Source organism: Eptatretus burgeri, chromosome 13 (genome assembly GCF_056783735.1).
Source record: "Eptatretus burgeri isolate ZD-2024b chromosome 13, Ebu_testis_v1, whole genome shotgun sequence".
Classification (NCBI taxonomy): Eukaryota; Metazoa; Chordata; class Myxini; order Myxiniformes; family Myxinidae; genus Eptatretus; species Eptatretus burgeri.
In genome coordinates, this window is record NC_140973.1 from 67954519 (window position 1) to 67981131 (window position 26613).

A 26613-nucleotide genomic window follows, 5' to 3' on the forward strand; every position below is an offset into this window, starting at 1 on the left:
TGCTGTTCCTCTATTCTTTTGTTCAGTTTGCTCTTCGCATATTCCAACTGATGGGTATAAAACACTACCAAATTCTTTTTCCCACGTAATTTGTCGACTCTATTGGCCAAGTCATGTTTTTGCCACCGAATTCGTTCCAGTAAATCGTCCAATCGCTGTGTCCCCCCGTACACGTAATTTTTCTGAAGCGCATCTGCGTGCCGTTGTGACTCGTCCACTCCACGTTGCACCTCCTCGATATATTCTTCATAACGCTTCACCTTTTCCAAGACATCCCCCAATTGTGCCTGAAGCCTGCCAATGCTCGCATAGTCATCCTGCCATGGCACATGCCGTAACCACGTGCCTTGAACCGGTGACTGGGAGCTCACGCCTCGTGCTGTGCCATTAATATCAGCCCGCTCCGTGCTGCCATTGTGCGACTCCGTTTGCCGGCAAAGTTCGTGCTCAAGCCGCTCCCACTGACCACAGTTAGTGGTGGGGTTATAATTATAAAAAGAACCGACCTGGGCCATGGATCCTACATGACGACACATACCTAATACCCCCGGCTCCCGCTCGCCTTGAGACGCCATCTTGCTTCTCTTAAAGGGTTAATTTAGCTCGCTCGTAATTTGGAGGGAATCGGGGGTCACTTCTCTCACCCCTGGACCGATTCCCGTGAATTTCGCTGGAGACAGGAGAGCCCGTTGTCCCGTTCTCCAATACCAGTGCCGCGAGGAGGGTGATGAGTTTGTATCGCACGACCTGACACCAGTGTTACGGATTCGCGCCCGCCGGCGTGCGAACGGCCACGTAACTCGAATCGCGGCACGTCGCCCACCGGACGGACAATCCAGTCGTGACCCTCTCGGACTAACGCCGGGAACCAGTCACGGGTGGACCTTTCGGTCTCACCGCGATCGAGCCAATCGGCCCCCGCGTGGGATAGGGTTGCTCGCCAAATTCGACCTACCTAAGTACCCACACGGAGGGTAGACCGGGCGATCGCACCTCGCCGCAGGTCGACTTCGGACACGGGCCACTTAAGCGACCCGTTCCGTACTATCGGGATAACCGAGCGGTGTTATTCGTCGGCCTCGACGGTTCGATTAATTATCGGGCGTCTTAGCCCAGGACCAACCCTTTACGTGAAGCAAGATGGGGATTCAATGAAAGAAATGACGAAGCGAAGCGGGAAAACAGTTCAACATAAAGCACATTTATTCGCGATGAACAGAAAGCACACACATACAATTCCACCAAAAGCACATGTAAAAGGAAAAGAAACACAATGCAATTTTACACAAAAAGCAAATGTAAAAGCGAAGACACAATGCAGAGCTATCCGACTACCGAGCACACGGCAACACTTATACAATTCTACTTCACAGACGGCGCCGACAACACATACCCAAAACCAAGAAAAAGAACACCCTCAAGGATGAGGCGGGCCTGGGGCCGAGACCGGGTCGGGCCTACCCGTCTGATGATGAGGCGCGAAGTGGCGATGGTGCCCCAACTCCGCGGGCCTCGCGGACAGTGTCTGGTAGGGGGTGGGAAGGGGGCCCCCTTTTGTCGCACTATCTCAGCGCGGGGGGGAAACAGGAGGGGATTGCTGATGCTCGGGGAAAGGAGGATTTTTATTCTGTCTCGGGTCCCGCGACGAGCGTCTCCACCTCGACCAGGTCGCGCCGTCGGCCTCCCGCCTTCAGCTCCCGGCACCGACGTGAGCACCCCGTCGTCCGTCTTCGCCGCCGCCACCTCTCCACAGCTCCGCCGACAACTCGTTCCAACGCACAGCTCGTTCCAACGTGCAACTTCCTTCCAGCTCCACCGACGACTCTCTTGAACTCCGAACTCACTCTTTCCAATGCACACAACTTTTCTGACGAACGCAGCCGCTTATATAAGCCCCGTGGCTTCGCCTTTGACCCCCTGCCTTCGACCTTTCACCTCGCTCCCCATTGGCCCGAGAAAAAGTGGGCGTGAATGCTTTTTGATCCATGAATTTGCATATAGCGACCGCCCTCCAACGCCCTGGAGGCGGGGCCAAATCGCCCCTCGCTCACCGATTGGACGGAACAAAAGTGGGCGTGAGTCGTTTTTGATCCGTTTTTCTGCGGAAAGTCCGTGATGTTTTGTACACGCTGTTCGGTGCGCGCCCTGCACGAGTCCAGTACCGGTACCCACAAGCGGCGCAAGAACGGTGGCGATGCTACGGTTGCGAGGTGTGACGGTAAAGGTCGTGGCTGTTGTGGTGAAGCGGCGTTGTGGTGGGTGGTTGATGTTGTGATGACTGTTAAGACGTGGTTGGTGGTGGTAATAATGGCGGTTGGTCCAATATAAAGATAGTAAAAGAAAAACGGCTATCCTGAAGAGTCGCAGCACGCATGAATGACATTTATTCCCTCTAGACAACGGGTTTGGGCCTAACTACACATATACTTACCGAGATATCTCACCTAAGGGACCTGAATGGTGGTTTGCGAATTTGGTCAACCACAACAATATATTGCACGTAGAACACAAGGACATTAGAAAATATTGGTGTACTTTGACATGATATTACAAGGACATTAGTGGAGAATAGGAAAATTTACACAACATATGGAATCTGAATCTGGGATCCCAGCATCATGAGATAATTGCTCAGATGGGAACATCAAACAGGCAAAAGCAAATCACTCTTTAACGTTGTGGGTTTTTATTTATGATCTCTAATCTTTTTATTACAAAGCTCTTTCACTGGCTTTAAAAATAAGAGAACGTGAATAATTTGAGCAAAATGCACACTGACATATATGAAAATATACATTTAAAAGGGATTTATATAGTATGATATATCTACTATTGGTATATTGTTAGGTGTCAGAAACTATAGTGCTAAAAACTACAGCGGGGATATATAACAGGATTGCCTATACACACCCATAAAGATTTTCATTTGGGTGCAGGAAGAGATTATTTTCCAACCGCCATTGCAGCAACCGTTTTCATTAACCACAGACCATAGTCACGGACACTTTAATTTTATTAGTGCAATCTCCAGGCCCCAAATCCCATTTAGCAGCCTCTATAAATCATGTAGATACAGTGATCTCAATTTTCCTGGTCTCTTGAGAAGGTCCAATTGGCGGTGCAGGCTAGAGCGGAGAATTGGCCCATCATGGTGACACATGGGAAAAACGCGACACCCAGCCCTGTAATTATAGCAAAACGGGGCAACTTTGATTAAACCTTTGCCTGAGCGTGCTTTCAAAGCCGCTCAAAGTATCTCTTCAGTGTTCTGTCGCCATGAGCAGTGACATTTTGAGAAATGTGCCGAAGTGCACAAAAAAGCCTCGCGTACGTTCTGTTTAAGACGGATTCCCGAATGATTCTTTTGTCACTGATCCCACACCTGGCACCAAAAAACCAAACACCTCTGAGTTGTCCTTTATGAAACGTCACAATTCTTAACAGCATCCTAGCAGTTGTTGTCATAAGCATTTTCTTTGTCAGCCAGTTCGTGCTTCATTGTTTTCTCTCCACCATTCTGTTAGCATAATATATGTATACAGAAGACTTAGCATGATAAATGTGACACAATGGGTTGGCAGGGTAGCTGAGAGGTATGAGCACTCGTCTCTGAGGTTTCAAGCTGAGGTTCAAATCCCGACCCAACCACAAACTACCATCTTGGTGTTTTTTAATGCAGGGAGATGGATCACTGTGTGTACTGTCCATGGAAAAGACATTAAACTGGGGGACCTGTCTGCCAGCACCGATGATCGGGTGACGTTAAAGATCTTAAAGATCCCACAGTTTCCTTCGTGAAGGGTAGGTTGGTTATCACCAGCATCCTGGAGAAATTACAAATTCCTGTCTAAACTGCAGGAAGAAAGAGGTCCAGTCTTCCTTGGGCGCTCCTTGACTTTCCTTGCCGGGTTTCGTTGCTTGCTATCTCAGAATGTGGTTTCTGCACAGCAGCTTCTGCACGGTAAACTAATTCACTAGGTAGGTTGCATGTTTCATGTGAACAGCCTCCTTTGATTATGAAGGGCAACCACAAACATGTGCCACTTGTCAGCATATTCTTACATAGCACACATAGACACAGTATGTTAGTAATATTACAAATAAAACACAATGGACATCAAACATTGCCAGTGTACGATACAAGGAATGGTGTCGATGCCGCTGAATTTTCTTATTCCCGTGTTTCATGTATGACACTGTCCAATAAGTACATTCTTCTTGAACTCGAGTTTATATTAGTCTACTCTACTTCCTGAATTCATTATGTACAGGGTGAGGCACAAAAATGTACCTGGTGAGAAAATTTTATTCCAAAAAAAAATCTGAGTAGTTAGAAATGTCAAACATAATGAATTAGGTAAAGTAAACATTCAGAATGTTTGTGGCAAATGTATTGTGACATTCCTATTATATCTATTAATTGATTATTTAATTTTTATTTTTTTTTACAAGTTACGCATGGTACAACTAGCAACAGAGGAGCGAATCTTCATTGTCGAAAGAATGTGGAGCTGAGATCTGTGATAGGAGTGCAGCGTGCGTTCAGAAGATAATCCCCTAGACATAATGCATCGACCTCGAAGACAATAATATGTCGTATATTTTCGAAGTGGAGAGGGACGGGCTCTGTGAAGAACAATAATGCAGGGCACTCTGGACATCCGAGGAATATTCGAGCTCCAGAGACCGTAAACAGAATTAGTGAAGTGATTGCACGTAGCCCAAGAAAACAAACAAGGTGCATTTCACGTGAAATTGCGGTGTCTCAAAGCAGAGTCACTGGAGTGCTGAAGTCTGATCCGAAAACTTTCCCTTACAGAAATCAAGTGATGCAGCTGTTAACCTCAGATTACGAGGGTCGATATTATGAATTTTCGATGTGATTCAGTCGGATTATCGATCAAGCAGGAATCAACATAAACGACATAACTTTCATTGACGAATGTCATGTTTATATGAATGGTAAACAAACAGAATTTGTGGTCTTGGGGCGTGGAGAAACCAGCCCAATTTTTTGAGTTACCCATCTACTCCCCAAAAATATGACATGGTGTGATCCCAAAAGTCATCGGATTTACAGTCCATAATTTTTTGAAGATCAGGATACTGAGGAAGGGTGGCTGTGAATGCGAAACGTTACGTACAGATGTTGAACACATTTTTCTGGAGTCACATGAGAAACGTTCGAGGTGCTTGGTTTCAAGAGGATGGAGCAACTGCACATACGGCTCGCTTGTCCATGCATTGGCTCAATAATCACTTTCCTGGCAGATTAATTTCCCACCGATCTGGATTTCATTCACCTCCAAGATCTCCTGACCTCTCACCTTTCGATTTTTTTTTTTTCTGTGGGGATTTGTTGAGAAACATGTTTTCAAAGAGAACTCAATGAACATTCCTGCACTCAAATATTATGTAGAGAGGGTTATTTCAAGATTCTCACATAAAACGTTAGATTCTGAGGTCACAAATTATTCCATACCTATCTGTGAGTGTGCAGAACTTCGAGGAGGATATTTTGACATTTGCTATAGTCAAACAAACTTCATGAGTTGATTTATGTATAAATTATATGGTCTTGTATTAAAAATAGCAGATTTATAAAACAACTAAAATGGGGTACATTTTTGTGACAAACATTGTATTTCCTTCAAACCAAAATTTTGCAGGAAAACTTGATTTTGCTGCAAGAAATTTCCTAAAAATTTGCAGCAAAAGGCTGAGATTTGACTGAAGCTTTCTACTGATATTCTCAGGTTCTATTGAAAGACTACTTAAACTCAAGTTCTACTGAAACTTTCAACTGAAATTTTGAGGTTATATTGAAACTTTCTTCTAAAACTCAGGTTCTATTGAAACTTTCTACTTCAACTCTCAGGTTATATTCAAACTTTCTACTGAAACTCTCAAGTTCTATTTAAACTTTCTACTGAAACTCTCAGGTTCTATTGTAACTTTCTACTAAAACTCTCAGGTTATATTCAAACTTTCTACCAAAACTCTCAAGTTCTATTAAAAAATTTCACCCAAACTCTCAAGTTTTATTAAAACTTTCTACTGAAACTCTCAGGTTCTATTGAAACTTTCTACTAAAACTCAGGTTCTATTGAAACTTTCTACTTCAACTCTCAGGTTATCTTCAAACTTTCTACCGAAACTCTCAAGTTCTATTAAAACTTTCTACTGAAACTCTCAGGTTCTATTGTAACTTTCTACTAAAACTCTCAGGTTATATTCAAACTTTCTACCAAAACTCTCAAGTTCTATTAAAAAATTTCACCGAAACTCTCAAGTTTTATTAAAACTTTCTACTGAAACTCTCAGGTTCTATTGAAACTTTCAACTAAAACTCAGGTTCTATTGAAACTTTCTACTTCAACTCTCAGGTTATCTTCAAACTTTCTACCGAAACTCTCAAGTTCTATTAAAACTTTCTACTGAAACTCTCAGGTTCTATTGTAACTTTCTACTAAAACTCTCAGGTTATATTCAAACTTTCTACCAAAACTCTCAAGTTCTATTAAAAAATTTCATCGAAACTCTCAAGTTTTATTAAAACTTTCTACTGAAACTCTCAGGTTCTACTAAAACTCAGGTTTTATTGAAACTTTCTACTTCAACTCTCAGGTTATCTTCAAACTTTCTACCAAAACTCTCAAGTTTTATTAAAACTTTCTACTGAAACTCTCAGGTTCTATTGAAACTTTCAACTAAAACTCAGGTTCTATTGAAACTTTCTACTTCAACTCTCAGGTTATCTTCAAACTTTCTACCGAAACTCTCAAGTTCTATTAAAACTTTCTACTGAAACTCTCAGGTTCTATTGTAACTTTCTACTAAAACTCTCAGGTTATATTCAAACTTTCTACCAAAACTCTCAAGTTCTATTAAAAAATTTCATCGAAACTCTCAAGTTTTATTAAAACTTTCTACTGAAACTCTCAGGTTCTACTAAAACTCAGGTTTTATTGAAACTTTCTACTTCAACTCTCAGGTTATCTTCAAACTTTCTACCAAAACTCTCAAGTTCTATTAAAACTTTCTACTGAAACTCTCAGGTTCTATTGTAACTTTCTACTAAAACTCTCAGGTTATATTCAAACTTTCTACCAAAACTCTCAAGTTCTATTAAAATATTTCTACTGAAACTCTCAAGTTTTATGAAAACTTTCACCTGAAACTCAAGTTTTATTGAAACTTTCTACTGAAACTCTCAGGTTCTATTAAAACTTTCTACTGAAACTCTCAAGTTTTAGTGAAACTTTCCAATGAATCTCTCAGGTTAGATTGAAACCTTCTCCGAAAACTGTCAGGTTCTATTGAAATTTATTCCCCAGGCTCAAACACAGCAACTGATTCAAGCCACCAGATGTCCGTCAGCTGGGAAGCAGAGTCCACAAAGTATCAGGATATGGTATCAACACTTTAGGAAGTTTCTGCTCCTATTTTGGACATACTTATATTTACTGTGGGAGCTGATAATTTATTTTGACCTCATATGGTGTCATTAGGATTGGCAGGATAGCCTGGAGGTGTGCTCTGTCACCTTTGAGTTTTCTAGCCTGGGTTAGAATCTCGACTCAGCAGTTTGTCACCCTGGTGTTTTGCATGCAGAGTGACCTATCTGTGTGTCTGCTGACACCAGGATGGATGTTAAACAGGACCCATTACAAGAAAGGTTACTGATTTACAGATCATGGGAAATAGTCCAGAGATAAGAAATATTGTGACTGCTTGTCTAACTCGAATTTCAGTGCTACTAAAGTCTCTTTTTGCAAAGCAGATTTGATGTTCATTTCAGGCCTTGCATCCCCACACCCCTCCCCGTGTAGGATGAAGAAGTTGGTCTAATTTTGCCCAAGAAATATCCCGGGGTGGCAGGATAACCTGAAGGTATGCACACTCACCTCTCCGCTGTCGAGCTTGTGATATAATCTCAACCCAGCTATAAACTGTCATCCTGGTATATCACATTCAGGGAGATACGTCAATGTGAACGCTGTCCATCGGATGGACATTAAAATGGGAATCCCATCTGCTGACGTTAGGTGGTAGATGTTAAAGATGCCACAGTGTCCTTCGTGAAGAGTTGGCGAGTTATTTGCTAGCACTCTGAACAAATTACCAATTCCTCTTTAACCTCCAGGGGGCACTGCATCAGTGGCACAGCCGCACTTGCAGGACCGTAACAATTGATGCAAACCCGCAATCACATGCTCATATTAACAAATGAATGAACAAAAAATAATAATTCTCCCACCTCATCTTCAAATCGTCACCACCTTGAAATTCTTTCCTGGCTTGCCATGCATCAGGCTGCTCTTATAGTTGGTGTGTGAAGTCCAAATTTCCGTGTTTGAACTCCAAATATTCTGAGCGAAAATAATATGGAATATTGTGGAGAAGCAAACTGCGCTCCAATCAGGAAAAGGTTGGCCAGGGGTGTTTAGACAATGGGGTATGTAGTCTCCCTTAAACAATGAATATGAGAAGCAAAAAACAAAACAGGGAGAAGAGATCCTTTTGCCTAAAATGTCAGTGGTGATTGGTTTGGGTAATTTTCTGTTTCTCATTGCTTTATGGTGTCCATGACTTACGAGTTGGTGGCAATGCTTTTGTAAAATGATCAAAACCTGTAAGTTTGATTGTTCTCTCGTCTGGTTGAGCATTTCTTATCAATGCTGATTGCACATGGTTGCCTTGGGATAAGGTGACTCCAGCATATTTAAAGCAAAGAAAAGCCTTACAAGGATCTAATTTTGAGTTCCAAGGCCAGATCTATGCACACTCAAAAAGGGTGGAAGGGCTGATTTGAGAAATGGAAGAGGATGGGTTTGGAGGGGGGTGATGGGAGACAAAGGATCGAGGTTGGGATAGTGGGAGACAAGGGTAATTATAGATTTGGGGGGGGGGGACATAGGAGTAAGGAGATGGAAGGGGCATCTACGGAGCATACCTAGTGTGGTTGCGGAGTCCTGTAGTCTTGACAGAGCATGAGGATGCTCACGACGATTTGTAGACATTTCTGTGACGAAGAAGCAATCGTGGACAAGTCGCCACTCCATTGCAGGGTACAGAAATTTCTGCTGAGTAGCCATGGCAATCGAACCTACACTAGTGAGGACAATGCAACAAGACACCAAGACGCAAGCGTGTGTGTGTGTGTGTGTGTGTGTGTGTGTGTGTGTGTGTGTGTGTGTGTGTGTGTGTGTGTGTGTGTTTGTGTGTGCTGGGGGTCGGAGAGGGTGGGTGGATGTGAGGGTGGTTCCATATTAGCATACGTAATAAATATATATATATCTCCCTAAATACAACAGATATGCAACACCACACTATATCATGTGAATCAAATCAGGCAAGATGTTACAGAACGATTCCTACCATTGTGATACCCTCATGTAATGGTTGGTATCCACCAAAATCCATCTGGATATGCACGGCTTTTTCGAAAAGACGGAATGCATCTTTTATTTATCTCGTTAAGAATGGACTTGCCTGTTTAGAAGGACAGAATTTTGCCTCTGTGAACTACATATTCACAAAACTATTTTCACGGGCATAAAATCCCTTTACCTTCTGGGACGACAGTACGTCTTTCCAAGTTAAGAAAAAATAAGATTTTACAATTGTACATGCAATAAATACAGGTTTTGTTTCGTTGTATTTTCCTAACTTACTGCTTGATCCATGAGCAAACACTAGCATACAAGACAGCACCAGCTTATTGTCCCTCCTGGTGGTTATCACACCCGTTGATGCAACAGCCTGCCTGCAGGGCACCAGGGTCGGAGCTTCCAGTCTGGTCGGGAATCGAATCCAAACTCTCCATCGCAAACATGAGTACACTACCTCTGCGCTACCCCTTTTTCAAGCCCTGACACTCCTAAATAAAATAGATGTTGTTCATAACAACAGGAAGAGATCGATTCTGTTCACACATACTTTACGCTAGTTGTGTTTCTTAATGTCAAGACTTTTGTGGATTTTTAATTCATGTTGAAAATCCGAAGAAGTCCAACAAACTGTGAAAAGGAAGAAAATGCCTGTAACTTTGTAGTTATTTTCACCAAGTTAGTAATTAAATAATCCGAGTTGTTAAATATTTGTCAAAGTTACTCTTGCACGTTTTTGTCCACAACAAAATTAATAACACCGCTCTGCACCTACAAAAGGGCAAGTAATGCGCATGACGATTGTGACGTATTCAATACTTCTCACACCTGGGAACAATATCTCAAACTTGTGTTGTTCAATCCTCAGGTTTGCATTCTTTCTGTTATTTCACACTATTGTTTTAAGTTTTGTTATTATGTAATCTCAGTTGCTTTATGTCATTTCAAAGTAATTTAGGTTAAGCTCGAAAAGCATCAACTTACATCTTTGTGGCATACTTTGGACTTGGGCCTACTTTGCTTTCCACCATTCCTCCATCACGAGCGTGCCAAACGCTTCCGGGAAAAATGGGTCTCCCTGGATTTTGGGGTCACAAAGGCTCGTGTTGGAAATATTTGTGAAAACCCAACAGCCTCGAGGCAAAGTGGACTGAGGCAGTAGCCGGCGCCAAATTTATGGGTTTCTGCCGAGGAGCAATGGTGTGGATTGTAAATAAAGAGCGTACCTTCTTCAACTTTATCTCCGAGGACGTGGCCTTTTGGCTCGGTCTCCGTTGACATCACTGTCTTGGATTCCCTTTTCTGCTCCGCTAATGAATTTTTGAGGAAGTCGTCATGTTACAAACAAAAGAAGGCTTTAGTTGTAGCTGCAAAGAATAAATGGAGTATACGTAATGAGGTGTTCAACTTTTTAATCGACCTGTTCATTCATTTCAGTTTGTTATTTCTGAACACGGTTTGCAACATAGTTCAGCTGCGTCAAATTGCAAGAGTCAGGATGAAACATGGATGCTGTTCGAGATAGGGAAAGCAACGCCGGTCAAATTGAAGGGACAGTTTTTCCGGAAAAGAAAAAGTGAGGATAGGGTTACCTCTTCAGCCTCACAAGCTGATCAGTCAAGTCCTGTCCAGCTGTGTTTGATGATGAGGGTTGCGGTGGGGGGGGGGAGGGGGTGCAAGAGAAGGGATGGGGGTAGAAGTTAGCGTGCACGATGCTGTTCCTTCTTGCTTTGTCAAAGCAGCATTGGCAAACTCCAGGCGCCGCGCTTGATTCACGCTCGGGGGAGAGCCACTCGGATAGAATTGCTTGGAAATTTTCGGCTCCGTACTGAAACAACAGAACGCCTCCGCCGGTAACGGTGATGTATCGCAAACACTGGGCCAGTCTCGCGCCACGTCTGGCCTCGCAGGTTTGTCCCCCCAGGATTTGCTAGGCTCACGATAGTATCTTGTTCATCAGTCCAGCTGAGGACAACTCTGCATTCCCCCCTAAGGAGCTATTTAGGCGTAAAGCCCCGGGACCTCGTGACAAGCGCTCGAGATATTTTTCACAATTGTACAGGCACAGAGGAATTTTTCCCATCTTAATCAAGCATGGAAATGCGGTATATATTGTCGCCATTTTTTAGAGGGGAAAGCGTTTAGGTCCAAGCCACGCGGAGGATCTTGTTAAGTTCCAATTTTGAGGTCAATTGTCCCATGTAGGACCCTCCGAGGCCTGCCCAAAGGCCCAGGCCAGACGGTTTATCCTACAGGATGCAGGCCTTTTCCGAAGAACCATCATTGGGCACGTTGTACCATCTTCGGTCCGGCAACAAAAGGGCACACGCTTATCACGAGAGGTAGACGCATTTTAATCGGACTTCGGTTAAGAGGTCAGAATCGAAGTGCAAAAGGTCATCGGCTCTTTCGCAAACATAGCTTAATCCCCGGACTCTCGAGCTCATCCTGCCCTATTATCAGTGGCAGGACTTCGCAAACGCCGCGTCACTCAGGGCGCTTGCTAAAAGTCATCTGCCATCTGATTAATGACTTCGTGGCTCAAAGGGCATGTTTTGTTACTGTCATTCGTGTCCAGGCCCGGAGCAACTTTATTGACACGTGGCGTCGCAGCTCCTCATCAGCCATGTTATCAGCGCCTGTGAGTGTCACCAGCCTTTTCCCGCCAAATTACAGCTGTTTAGATAGCGCTGGAAAGCACTGGAGCACTTAACCATAATAAGCACTTTTGGCCTATTTCATTCATATTGAAACAAAACGTTTTTTATGTCACCTTGACAGGCCTGATTTCTTTAAAAATCATTGTAATCAAATTGTCCCTGCTGTTCTATTTTGCTGCCCCCCCACCCCTCCCCCCTCCCCATTTGCATGTGGATGTATGAATATTTCAGATGGCGCGTATTTGTATTGGAGGACAATTCGCGTGTCGGAAATGTTGCTGCAATTTGGAGCCCTTTTTGCGCTCGGGCGCATTCAACAGAGCGTAAAGGTTAAGATGGCTGCAGTGGAAAATTATTGTCATTTCAGCAGTTGTCCAACCATCACCGGCATCAGTCGATAATGTCTTTGGAAATGCTTTTAATGTCTTTTAAATTGAAATGCAAAAATATTCCTCAGCCACACACAGCGGGCGTCTGCGTCTACGAGCGTGTCATCGCAGGCTGCATGTTAAAAGCAAAGTTTCCTGGGGCTTCGTGCAAAGTGCATATTTTTTTTTCTTCTTGCAAATTATTGTAATTTTTCTCACCTTTCCAGGAGAAGCGACAATTCCCGGCGCAGGGAAGGCAGGTGATTAATGGCAGCAGATTACTTACAGTGACAGATCGGATAAAACACTGCTTATGATGAACAGAAAGGAGAAAATGAGTCGTTGTACTTAAAAGGAATTGTGGCAGAAGAAGGATGGTACTGATGAGGCCCGGATCTCTCCATCATGCACGTTACATATTGTAAAGTCTTTGTAAAAAAAAAAAAAAATTAAAAAAAAGGCTTTCACAATCGGTCGCTACTTCATCTTTTACCGGTACTCGGCAGCCATTGCGTACTGATGATGTGTGGAAAGTCTCATCATTAGGAAGGTGCTCTTTTGAAGGGCGAGATTCCAGGAGGCATGGGCTGATGTCAGGTTCAAAAGAAAACTGAGTCGCCGCTTGATCTGTCATTCTGTCTCCACGCCGCTTGATGGATCATCAGAAGGTGCTTATCAAAGTGCGGGAGACCAAACGAGATATCTGTGAAACGATTGCAGTCCGGTGCGGCAATTTGAACCTGCGTCACAATTAGAGCTCGGTTCCTTCATACAGTGTGAACAACAGAGCCAGGTGATGTGCAATGTGGCATTCTTCATATCTTTTCAGTGATGAAGAAAAGGAAGTTAGTCGGAGGTGGCTGAAAGAGATCTCTGTGTGATGTGAATATGAGATCTCTGTGTGATGTGAAGATGAGATCTCTGTGTGATGTGAAGATGAGATCTCTGTGTGATGTGAAGATGAGGAGATCTCTGTGTGATGTGAAGATGAGGAGATCTCTGTGTGATGTGAAGATGAGGGATCTCTGTGTGATGTGAAGATGAGGACTCTGCACAGCATACATAGCATGAAGGAATAATGAATAAAATGTGATTGGTACAATCGGTCCATGTTTACAAGAAGCCAACATAAACAAGTTGAAAGATTTACTCGTATCATATACTCTTCCCCCTTGCTTTTCCAAACATTTCCTCGAGTAAGATATATTATACATTTGTAAGTTTATTTTGTGTATAATACTCTTTTACAGCTGGTTTTTATAGATTGATCTCAGGGGTCGTGGTGGAGTTTGTGCATAAATTGCAAACGGTGCAAAGACATTCATAAATATCAATGTACTGAAACATGAATTTCAAAGACATTAATATATATATATATATATATATATATATATATATATATATATATATATATATATATATATATATATATATATATATATATATATATATACACTTTGGACAAGTACATGTACAACAAGCTAAAGACAAATCCGAGATTTCAAACCCTCAGCATGACTTGTTCTGTGTAGTGTATTTTGTGTGGTGTTTGTGTACTGGTGTGTTATGTAATTAATGAGAGACATCATTAGAATTGCCACTTTATAACTACTGGTAGTGATGACCGGTTACCAAAACGTCCTGCTTTGATGCAACATCACTTTGATTGGACAACTGACCGACCCTGACCCATGACGTTTATTATTATTCAATTGAATTTAGAATGGGATTAAAATAAATTCAATTGGAATCAAATGGAAGACCAAATAGGTGCAGTCCAACATTGGAGTCATCAGAAGGGACCCGAACAAGCAAAAAGCAAAGATGAAGTCATCAGGAGGAACCTGGATAGGATTCATATTTCAGATGCTACTCCTCCACCCTCAAACCCACCAGGCACAGCCAAGTGAGGCTTATTCAGAAAACAAACTAACAAAAAATAATTATGAAGAACCCAAATCAAATATTTCTGGCTGCCAGACCATCTGTCTGATCACGTTGAAATTTAAAACATCTATTCCCCATCATGACTAGATCATAAATGTGAAGTTTCACGTCGATTGATTAAGTGGTTCCAGAGAAAACATTATTTAATATATTTTTTCAATCCAATATGGCTGCCAAACCATGTGACCTATGATGTCATATGTGTGAACCTTTTATTCCTAATGGATAGGCAGTCAGATGTGAAGTTTCACCTCGATCTGTTCAGCCACTTCAGAGAAAAAGGTTTTTGAAGGGGTAAAAAAAAAAAAAAAATTACTGCCGAATCACGTGACTGATGACATCATCAATTTTTTTTCTTTCTGTGGACCATTTTATCACAAGATGACCCCCAAACTGATCAGATGTAACATTGACCAGATGTATCAATCTACATATGCAATTATGACGTCATAACGATAGCACCGATGACGTCATAAAAAAATCACACTCTTTCCCCATGAGGAATAATTGCCACGTGCCAAGTATCAATTTTTTTCCTTGGTGCAGTTTCAGAGATACAGAGGTCCAAAGTTTTTTCTGTTTCTCCAACATGGCTGCCACACCACGATCAACACCGCTTTAAAGTTTAAAAAAAAAACGTATCCTAATCCGGATCTTCACCAAAATCTCATCATTTCTTTCTTATCATGCCCACCAAATTTCTTCCGAATCCGTCCATAACCTTTTGAGATATCATGCTCACAGACAGACAAACAGACAGGGGTAAAAACATAACCTCCATCCACTTTTTGGTGGCGGAGGCAACTCGAAAGCATGCCAAAATTCAAAGCCCGTCTGCGTCTGCTTTGTACCTGAAATAAACGTCATGAAAAAAACAGCTAAAACAAAATTGTAAATTCTGTTAATTTTGTTCTTCATATTCTCATTATAAAGGTTTGTTGAAGATTTAATGACAAAAATATAAAATGGTAAAAATGTTATGGCCTGGACAGACACACTGAAGCTCAATGGTTGAAAAACACGGAAGCGATAAAAAACTATCATTTTGCTTGATGCACTTTCATTATGTCCCATTATTATTATTATCGTTTTGTGCTATTATCACTATCATTATGTACTCCTCCCCTCCTTCATATGCAGGACACAGCTGCAGGTAGAATCATTGGCTGAGGGTGCAGCTGTGCCGCTGATGCAATGCCCCTATTACCAGTACACTGGAACTCATTTCACTGACCTCAGAAGAATGACAGGCTGAGTCAACCCCTCCTGGTGTTAATTCAATGACTGACAGGCTCAAACTGAGGACCCTAAGATCCCAAGCCAGCTACCCTAACTGCAAAGCCAACACCAGGCTCATAATTATGTACCATTACCATTATCACTAGCAATTATGTACCATTACCATTATCATTATCACCTATGGTTACCTAAGAAGCCCTGAACACTTTTGTTCGTTTTCCCTGCCGAGAAATAAGCAGTTTACAGGTCGGGGCCTCCATGTAATCAGCTTTTCCCCTCGCAACAACATTCCCAGAACTTGTTGCCAAGGTGAAAAAAACCCACGCCTCGCACTTGACTCGCTGTGGTTAGACAAATAATGGCTATTTATAGTTACTATGACATTGCCCTTTCTCATTTTGACCCAATTGTTAAATAATTTATCCATATTCTTATAATAAAGATTTGATGACAAAATCTCAATCTCAAATGGTAAAAATGTTATGGCCTGTACACACACACACACACACACACACACACCCACACACACACACACACACAGACACACACACACACACACACACACACACACACACGCACACACACACACACACACACACACACACACACACACTCAAAAGCGATTACAAAACCCCATCTCCCACTGCGTGGGGGACGGGCTAATCAGGGATTTAAACCTCGGTTACCCAGGATCTTGAGCTACCAATTCATATGGGAGAACTAAACAGGCTAATCAAAGGGTTAATTTGCCTGTTTAATGTTACAATCCTGTGTCTCCAACATATGGTAAGAATGTTAATTTCTCCATTGTCTCATGATATAATTGTCTTTAAATTGGAACAAGTGCAGACCTGCATCCTGCTTCACAAGCTTACACACTCCTCATCCCCTCCCACCCATACTGAACAACCCCCCCCCCACCCTGAACCTGAACTTACAATTTTAAGCATTTAAAAGAATCAATGTGCAATATGTTGAGAATTAAACTCTGATGTACTAGTTAGTAATTTAACACTTTTGTTGAACTGAAGCACCATACAAATCTGAGTCTGTTGACTAATGATGTACCTGACTGAATTCCATGGACGTGTAAGATGTGGAGCAACAGGTGCTACACACTCACCTTCAGTACCTGTGTGGTATATAAAAGGCTATATGTGGGCTGTTAGTTTCTTCAACACACGACATTGGAATTGTGTACACAGCGATGCCACAAGTCATTAAGCGTTATGAATGCTTGAAGCCAGAATTTCCCAAAATATTGATAGATGCTTCAGGTGCCATAGTCACATTATGGGTGAGTGCCCTTTATGGTATGGCATTAACAATGGCACCATGATGTCAGAGATCATCTACGTTAGGATGTCCATGTGTGATGATGATGGCACGATATGAAATTGATTAGAGTGATGCACCTCAATCATAGAATTCCAGGTTTGTGTTTTCCACTTCTTAAATCATCGCTCGCGATAGAGGGTCCACCTCAAAAGAGTCATTAAAGACCTATCAGGGTAAGTTTTTGCAGTTTCGCCGTGTGTGTGTGTGTGTGTGTGTGTGTGTGTGTGTGTGTGTGTGTGTGTGTGTGTGTGTGTGTGTGTGTGTGTGTGTGTGTGTGTGTGTGTGTGTTGTGTGTTGTGTGTGCGTGCGCGCGCGCATGTGTGTCGTTGGTTGCTATCTCCATATGTGGGTTTCAGAAGGTGGAACGGAGTCCTCCGATGGATTGAAGTATCCATATCTGTTTTGGGAACGGATCACGATTCATGGACGAAGTTGTGAGGTTGTGTTGGTCTCATAGTTTTGTTCCGAGGGCTCTTTTCAGGATCGTCACTGAGCCCCAGACAGCTTCCAACTGCAGTTAGTTTGTAGTAATGTTACCAGGGATGGTTTTTAACTCCTCGTGAAGTTCTTCATCATTCCCATCGCTCCAATTATCACGAGTAGAATTTTGTCAATCCAGCTTCCAGGATCTTTTAACTTCATTTTTGAGATCTCGGTATTTGGTCATTTTCTTGATTTCTGCATTGTTTAGGTCAAAATCGCTGGGTACTGACACCTCAACTAGCAATGGCATTTTTTTTTAATTTTATGTACCTCAGGACTATATCTGGTCACAACGGTTTGTTATCGATGTTCACGCTCGATGGGATAATTAGGCCATCCGTGAGCGTTACTTCATTGCTTTTGGTTCACGTTTCCGTGAGTTTTCTGGAACTGGGATATTGAGAATTTCTGCAGATATGCCAGTGAATTATTCCACATACCTTGTTGTGCCTTTGTGTGTACAGCTGTTCTGATATCTCAAGAGGAGGTGACTCGTACTTTCTGTTTCTACCTTGCAGAACCTACACCTGTCCGATTGACTCAGTCCTGACATCTTGTTAAAGCCATTAGTGTAGTGTCCCTGGTCTTGGGCATTCATTATGATTCGTTCTCCATCCCAATTGAGATGACCTCTTCTTAGCCATTCCAAAGACCCTTCTTTGTCTATTCCCAATCTCTCCAACTCTTTGTTTGTTTGTTGTTTACATCTCCCTGCTCTTTTATCGTTCTCTCAGTTGTCTGTGTATATCTGTTGATATTTTTCTTATGTCTTTTTTGCAATAGTTGGGGTTTTAGTCATTGCTGTTTCAGTTTCATGTGCAACATCCTCTATTTGCACCTGTCTTTGGAACTAATTTTGTTAGGTGAGCTAGGAATACCTTTGCTGGCTTACTGTCTTCATGTTTGTTTACAAATTGGATTCTGCAGTCTGTGAAACTTTTTGCATACTCAGCCAGTCCTACAGTTGTCATTCTGTGCACTTGGTTGAGCTCCATCAGGCCGCAACTTCCTTCTCCTCTCTGGAGGTATACTCTCAGGATGCATTGATTTTTTGTTGAACATTTTGTGGATAGTGAGGAGTTTCCTTGCTTTCATATCTAGTTTGTTGATTTCTGATTGTGGCCAATTTATTATTCTGCAGATATATTGGAAAACTGGTACTGCTCGTTGGTTTATGGCTTTGATTTTATGTCTTGGGGAGAGGTATATTTTCAGGATCAGCTTTGTTCTACATAGGTATTCTTTGGTGATTGTTTTGCGCACTTGTTTGTGACATATTTGGTGGCACTCTTCCACTCCGAGGTATTTTTATGATGCTTTCTTGTCTAGTTCTTGTATTGTTGTATCTTGGTCGATTTTTATGCTGTCTGTTTATTTATTATTTGGGGGGTAGGGTTGTCCTTACGTCCTCATTTTTAACAATTGCTTTTGAATCTTTGGTTCCATGAGTTTTCTGGAACTGGAGTATTGAAATATTTGCAGGTGTGTGTGTGTGTGTGTGTGTGTGTGTGTGTGTGTGTGTGTGTGTGTGTGTGTGTGTGTGTGTGTGTGTGTGTGTGTGTTAGTGTTATGCACCTCCAGGCAGAAGTTTGCAAAGCCCTGACAGTTTGCAAAGCCCTGACAGCTGATTGTGTGGGGCAAATACCCATTCTCCTTCCAGAATGTTTAAACATGGAGCCTAATTGCACTAGATAAGGAAAAAACGAACACCACCTTTGTTATAAGTAAATCATTTATTTTCGCCATGTACACAAACGGAAACTAATTGAGAGAAGAATATATAACCAATGATGATCACTAATTATAATGTGTTATGGGCCAGTAGGTGAAGTTAAAGATGAAGCGAGGGCAATAAAATCAAATGGAGGAGGAAGGTATTGAAAGGGGAAAAATATCTTATAATCAGTCGTGATGGGAGGATTCTGAGAGTGGTGGGAGATCAAGTACCACATTGGCGATGAAGTCTCGTAAATACAGGTGAAAGAGCCTTGGGGGGGGGGGGATGAAAAAAAAGGACAGGTGGAAAAATGCTCAAAATTGATGAAGCATTTAAAATGGTGTAGTAGAAATGCATATGTGTGAATGGACATCGATCTGCCAGTGTCTTTTAGTGTTGTGCAGGTTCAAATGTGTGTTGCTCTCTTCCATGTGACTGTTACATGAACCAACTGTGAAACACAAACATGACTCCATTCCCCTTGTTACCCTCGCCGAAGGAGAGGGTATTGCATTTGGGTCTGGTTGTTTGTCTGTCCGCACAGAACTTTAGTGTTTTCCTCCGCAACTACTTGTCGTATGGAGACAAAATTTACATCAAAGGAGCAATAACTCAAGTGGAATGTTTTGGTGATAATTATGACGTCATAGGTCACGTGGTGTTGCAGCCATGTTGGAAAAACGGAAAAAATATGGACCTCTGTATCTCTGAAACCGCACAAAGGAATAAATTGAAACTTGGCACATGGCAAGTACTTCTCATGGGGAATGAGTGTGATCATTTTTTATGATGTCATAGGTGATTTTCTTATGATGGCATAATTTCATATGTAGAACACTCCATATGATCAGTATGAAAAATGTTGAGGGTCATCTAGAGATAAAATGGTCCACAGAAAAAAATTTGATAATGCCACCAGTCACGTGATTTGGCAGCCTTATTGTTTAAACAAAAAATAACCTTAAAAAATCTTCTTCTCTGAAGTGGCTGAACAGATCGAGGCAAAATGCTACACGAATGACCGCCTATCTATGAGGAACAAAAGTTTCACACATATGACGTCACAGGTTACATGGTTTGGCAGCCATATTGGATTTACCCAAACACTTATAAAAAATATCTTCTTCTCCAGAATGGCTGGACAAATCGAGGGGAAACTTCACAAAATTATTCCCCAAGTCTTGGGTGTACATGTTTGTTTCAGGAATAAGTGATAGGTCACATGGTTTGGCAGCCATATTGGATTGAAGAAAAATATTAAATAATGTTTTCTCTGGAATCGCTTAATCAATCGACGTGATACTTCAAATTTATGATCTAGTCGTGATGGGAAATATATATTTTTTAATTCCAACTTGATCAGATGCATGATCTGGCAGCCAGAATTATTTATTTTTATCTGGGTTCTTTTTTATTTTATTTATTTTTAATAAGGCTCACTTGGTTGCACCTGGATGGGTTTGGGGGTAGAGAAGGAGTAGCTGAAATGCGAATCCTATCCAGATTACTCCTGAGGACTTCATCTTTGCTTTTTGCTTGTTCGGGTTCCTTCTGATTACTCCAATGCAGGACTGTACCTATTTGGTCTTCCATTTGATTTGAATTGAATTTGTTTTAATCGCATTCTAACTTCAATTGAATAATGAATAATAATTACAAATTTACATCATGGGTCAGGGTCAGCTGTCTAATCAAAGCAGGGTTGCATCAAAGCAGGACGTCTTGGTTCCTGGTCATGACTGCCAGAAGTTATAAAGTGGCAGTTCTAATTATGTCTCTTATTAATTATGTAACACACCAGTACACAAACACCACACAAAATATACCACACAAAAGAAGTCCTGGTGAGGGTCTGCAATCTCTGATTGCTCTTTTTCTTGTTTATTGTGTCTCAATTCCACAAGACCACTGTCTTCCAACGACTCAACTGTCACCAGTGTATCCCCTTAAAACACCCAAATTAGTTGGTCGACCCAAGGAATGGCTACACAACGTGAATTACTTAACATCAGTTTTGGAGAGTTGGCCTTTCTCCCTCGACCTCTTCTCTTGATTGTCAGTAATATCAATTTCACGTATCCTTCTGAGGGTCTTGCGTAAAGCTCTTGCTGAATCATGACATGGGGCTGCAACCTGCCACATGGAGTATCCTTCACCAGCAAAGACTGATTTCTATATGCTTGTCATAGGATAGTTCCTTCCCAGGAGCCACAGTATTCACTATACATTCACCACGAACCACATGACAATGATATCAGCACCGATACTTTTATAGTCCTTATAAACTTTTTAATGTGACACTTTTTGATTGCTGTATGACAAACAATCATAGTGCACTGTCAATACATGATCGAACTATGGAGCATTTCATTTGTTTACGAGATGTGAGTATGGCTTGGTACTGTATGATCATATTTTCTGGCCTGCAGATTCAATTCCAGTGGGTCTTCTGCATCACCACTGACAGCCCCGGAGAAATGATTTGGGATGTGAACAGCCAGTCAATTCACCCGTTATGCTGGCATTACTTCAGTCTCTATGGGGCAGTGTTGATTCATGTATTTTCCTCGTTTGTGTTGCAAGTGAGTGCATTTTCATTCCAACACGATTGCCAAGGCCTCTCTTTTCAAACAAAGCCCAGATTGATAAGTTGTTTGCTGTGGCTTCCACCATCTACCTCCCTTTCCCTCCACCCCCATCCCCATCCCCACATACACATGTGTATACACTGCTTTAAGAAAGTATTCACACCCCTTGATTTTTGTCACATTGTGTTGAGTTACACCCTGAATTTAAAATGGATTAAATTTACATTTTTTGTCACCGATCTCCACAATATACTCCAAAATGACAAAGTGAAAACATGTTTTTAGAAATTTTTACAAGTTAATTAAAAATGAAAAGCTGAAATGTCCTGAGTCAAGAAGTATTTAACCTCTATGCTATGACACTCCAAATTTACATCAGCTGCATCCAATTTCCTTTGGTCATCCTTCAGATGTCTCTACAACTTGATTGGAGTCCACCTGTGGCTAATTCAATTTATTGGACATGACATAGAAAGAAACAAACCTTTCTATACAAGGTCCCACGGTTGACGGTGCATGTCAGAGCAGAAACTCAGCCATGAAGATCAAGAAACTGTCGGCAGAACTCCGAGATAGAATTGTGAGGAAGCATTGATATGGGGAAAGGTATAAAACAATTTCTAGAGTGTTGAAAGTTCCTAAAAACACAGAGAGCTCCATCGTTATGAAATGGAAAGAATATGGAATGACCCAGATTCTTCCTAGAGATGGCCGTCCAACCAAACTTAGCAACTGAGCAAGAAGGACTTTGGTCAAGGAGGTGACCGATAATCCAATGACCACTCTGACAGAACTACAGAGTTCCTTGGCAGCACTTCACAAATCTCGGCTTTATGGGAGAGTGGCCAGATGGAAGCCACTCCTGAGAAAAAAGCACATGACAGCACGCCGAGAGTTTGCAAAAAGGCACGTGAAGGACTCTGAAAGCATGAGGCAAAAGATTCTGTGGTCGGATGAGATGAAGATTGAACTATTTGGCCTTTGGCCTTTTTTTTTTTGAAGATTGAAATGCAAAACGCTATGTACGGAAAAAAACTGAGCACAGTTCATTACCCATCTAACAGCATCACCAATGTGAAGCATGGTGGTAGCAGTATCATGCCATGGGGATGCTTTTCAACAGCAGGGATTGGGAGACCTGTAAGGATCGAGGGAACAATGAATTAGAGCCAAATACAGACAAATCCTTGAAGAGAACCTGCTTCAGAGTGCAAAATATCTTAGACTGCGGTGAAGATTCACGTTCCAACAGGACAATGACCCGAAGCATACAACCAAAGAATCACTGGAATGGCTTCAGAACAAGAATGTGAAAGTCTTTGAGTGGCCCCTCCAAAGCCCAGACTTGAGTCCCATTTAGAATCTGTGGAAAGACTTGAAGATTCTTGTTCACCTACGCTCCCCATCCAACTTGACGGAGCTTGAGCAAATCTGCAAGGAAGAATTGGAGAAAATCCCCAAATCCAGATGTGCAAAGCTGATACAGACATACCAAAGATGACTCAAAGCTGCAATCGCTACCACAGGTGCGTCTAAAAAGTATTGACTCACAGGGTTTAATACTTTTTGATGCAAGACATTTCAGCTTTTCATTTTTAATGAATTTGTAAAAAAATTCTAAAAACATATTTTCAGTTTGTTCTTTTGGAGTTTTGTGTCTATCGGTGACAAAAAAATTAAATTTAATCCATTTTAAATTCAGGCTGTAACAACAAAATGTGACAAAGTCAAGGGGTGTGAATACTTTCTAAAGGCACTTTATTTACATTACATATATGTAGAGTTCTTTCTAACCACTTACACAGTCACTCTCACTGGTATTGTTACGAATTTGGAAGCCTTATGCACACAGACAGACAGCAGTCCCCAAGTTTAGTTATCTCGATAAGCATGTGTTTATAGTTAGGGTCCCCTACCTGTGCCGAATGGGAATTACATGTGTGCGCTGCGGGTTCTTTTACAACAAATCTCCTTCACTTCACTTCGCACACCGACGCCATTGCCCATGTGCGTTCGACCACATACGTGGGCGGAGATTTACATCGCCTCAGATCGAGACTCCGCTCAGGAAGGCAGGGGTGTGCCCCTTGTCCAATCACGCCACAGAGGGCGACTTTCCCATGACACCCCGGCCAATGGGGTTGAGATTGCCAAAGAGAGCGGCTTTCCCACAACACCCCAGCCAATGGGGTTGAGATTGCCACAGAGAGCGGTTTTCCCACGACACCCCGGCCATTGAGGGTGAAGATTGCCTCAGATGGCGATTTTCTCACCCCGGAGGTAAAAGGAATAAAAGGAATGCCAGGCTGGGAGCGTTGGTCATTTTGCGAGTCGCGGGTCTTGGTGCTGGCTGGTTCGTCTGGTGCTGGGTCATGGTCATCTCTGATATTCTCCTTGGTTTTGGTTGATTGGTGTGTGGCCGGTTGGAGAGCGTGGTACCTGGTGCTTGGAGCGGCATCATGTTGCGGGTTCGAGTCCCACTGAGCCGGATCGTCAAGGGCCGCACGAGGCGGGAAGGTCCAAGCTGTTAGGGTTAGCTGTTACCTCCAGCTCACCTTCCCTCCGAGCTGGGGGTATCAATGAAGGCCGCGGCCATCATTTCTTTTAGGGGGTGTGTGTCTGTGTGTGGGCCCGTCTTCAAGTAGAACTGTGTAAGTGCTTTCTTTTGCTCATTGTACATTACATTTCTCATTTGGATAACTCTGCTCTTTGTGTGTTCCCCTCCCAAATTATTGTTGTAAATAAATTCCCCTCTTGTTGAATATACCAGCTCGTTCTTTGTCATTTCTGCCATTGGTTTGCTACAGTGCGTATTGGGGATTAGGAAGGCCGTTGCTGCCGTAATTGTGCATTTGGACCGACAGGCCTCGGTAACCATCAGCTCGGGTTACACACGGTTCGAGCATGGTAACAGCTCGTTCCGCTCGAGGCCTGCTGAGGGTGTGGTTCCCGGTAGTTGGACTTCATGGGTATTTTGGTATATTGAAATTAGGCAATTAACCCTACCCCACGCGGTCGAATTATTGGCGATTCATGGTCCTGTAAGGGACCCGTACCTTCAGACTTATCCGAGGGTCACGACCTAAATTCCGGTGTGTTGGGTGGAGCCAACTCTACTGCTCCCCCTAGCGGTCATGCTCGCCACCGACACCCGGCCCCACAACAATATAAACCTTTAGTCCTTTCGAGTTGGGCTAGAAATCTGAAACTTGCATACTAATGTAACTAGCAGCCACAATTCCATGAAAAATCACAAAGCCATCACAAAATATCAGTGAATAAATGTTGGCTTGTGTTGCCTCGCTCTGCTCACGGCGGGTCACATGACCAAAACAATGGGACGCCATGTGATAAGCCAATCGCTCCCTGGGGGAGCTGGTGTTTCTCGGTTTAATGGCGGTATGATTCAAGAAGAACCTGTGTGTTCATATCATTTATGGACGATGTACAGTGAGTAGTGAACAGTTAGAAACTTTTATCGTTTACAGATGGTGTACAGTGGCAAACAAGTGTGACTGCTTCTTTTAAATTGTTGCATTTACATTTACACTCAGAGCTATGTATCAGACACCCAGGTTATAAGAAACATTCAGAAGATGTTTTTGTCAATGCATAATTTCCATGTATTCAACATCCACAAAGCTGGAAATTTATCCAGTAATAAAGAACAATCGCTTTGTCCTGGCAAGATGAATGCAGATACAATACAAGACCATACGTTTGAAAATCTGGCTTTGTGGTCTGTTGTAAATGGTATTTATGCTTCGCAGAATATGTCTCCGGTAGCAATTGATATTGTGATGGACCTTGCTGCTCTCAGACAATTGAGAGAGTCCAAGGTGTCTCGAAAAAGACCACAGACGCGTCTACAACACTCACCTCTAGCAGATCTTCACACTCAGGATCAGTTTACTGTGCCTGTGAGATGACTGAAGCAGATAGAGAACCGTGCCGGCAGCTTCGGAATGGAGGTTAATTGGCCGAGTGAACCAGCATTATGCACCACACCCTATAGTCTATCAGAGGCCAATCAACCCTGTGTCAATGGCCGCATGCTCTGCCAGGATCAAAGCAAACAGGACAAGTCAAGACAGTTTCAAGCTTGTATTGGCAATGGCAGGCAAGCAAGTATTTACAGGTAAGTATTTACAACATGTATAACATTCCCATTACCTCTCTGCAACATACCCATCCTCAAAATTCTTACAACAATCACTTAACATTTCTGCACAAAATGGACCCAGACACCCGAATAAATGAGAGAAAGTGAGGGAAGAGGGGTGAGAAGAGGTAGAGGTGAGAAATAAGTCGTTGGGTTTGGTTTTTAAGCCCCCAACACACCTGAGTTTCCGCCACCCAATGGTCTGGGTGATACCCAATGGACCCAATGGACCATCATGGTCCTTGGATTCACCTCCTCACACTCCCTCCTCCACTCCGCTTGTGTTCCCTCCGAGCACCCGATAGTACGGGTGACTTCACGTGAAGGTGCCGCCATTCTTAATCCACAAGATGAAGGATGAAGAACCTGCAAACTTCTGTTTGCACTCCTGGGGTTTGAGCGCCCAATGGTGCAGATGGCTGCATGCGATAGTTTGGGTAGGTAACGATGAGGGGTAGGGGAGAACGCAAGGGGTGGACAAGATGGAAACATAAGCAAAATTTTGAGAGGTGTGGTGGTGGTGGTGGTTTAACAGGTAGAAAAGATCATGGCTTTGGATGGGGGATGATCTGAGATGGTGGTGAACAGCTGTCTTGAAAACATGGAGGGAAGAATGGCGGTATGATTCATACTTTCAAAGATTCTGCTTGGATGCAAGCTATGCTCCCAGTTAAGCAGGAAGGTCTGGGTTTCAGGAAGGCTATTGATATCGTTCTCAC

General features: G+C 42.5%; 1 long non-coding RNA gene across 3 annotated transcripts in view; it reads left to right on the plus strand.

Moving 5' to 3' along the window:
- The window catches only part of LOC147014706 (uncharacterized), a 148540-nt gene that overhangs the window by 52408 nt on the left and 69519 nt on the right, over positions 1–26613 (plus strand). For 2 of the 3 annotated variants that reach the window (XR_015050866.1, XR_015050868.1), the window contains exons 3-4: positions 7833–7893; positions 21574–24498. This is a non-coding gene — a long non-coding RNA (uncharacterized LOC147014706). Of the gene's footprint in view, positions 1–7832; positions 7894–21573; positions 24499–26613 lie in introns of those variants that run through there. The other variant, XR_015050867.1, reaches the window with a different exon arrangement.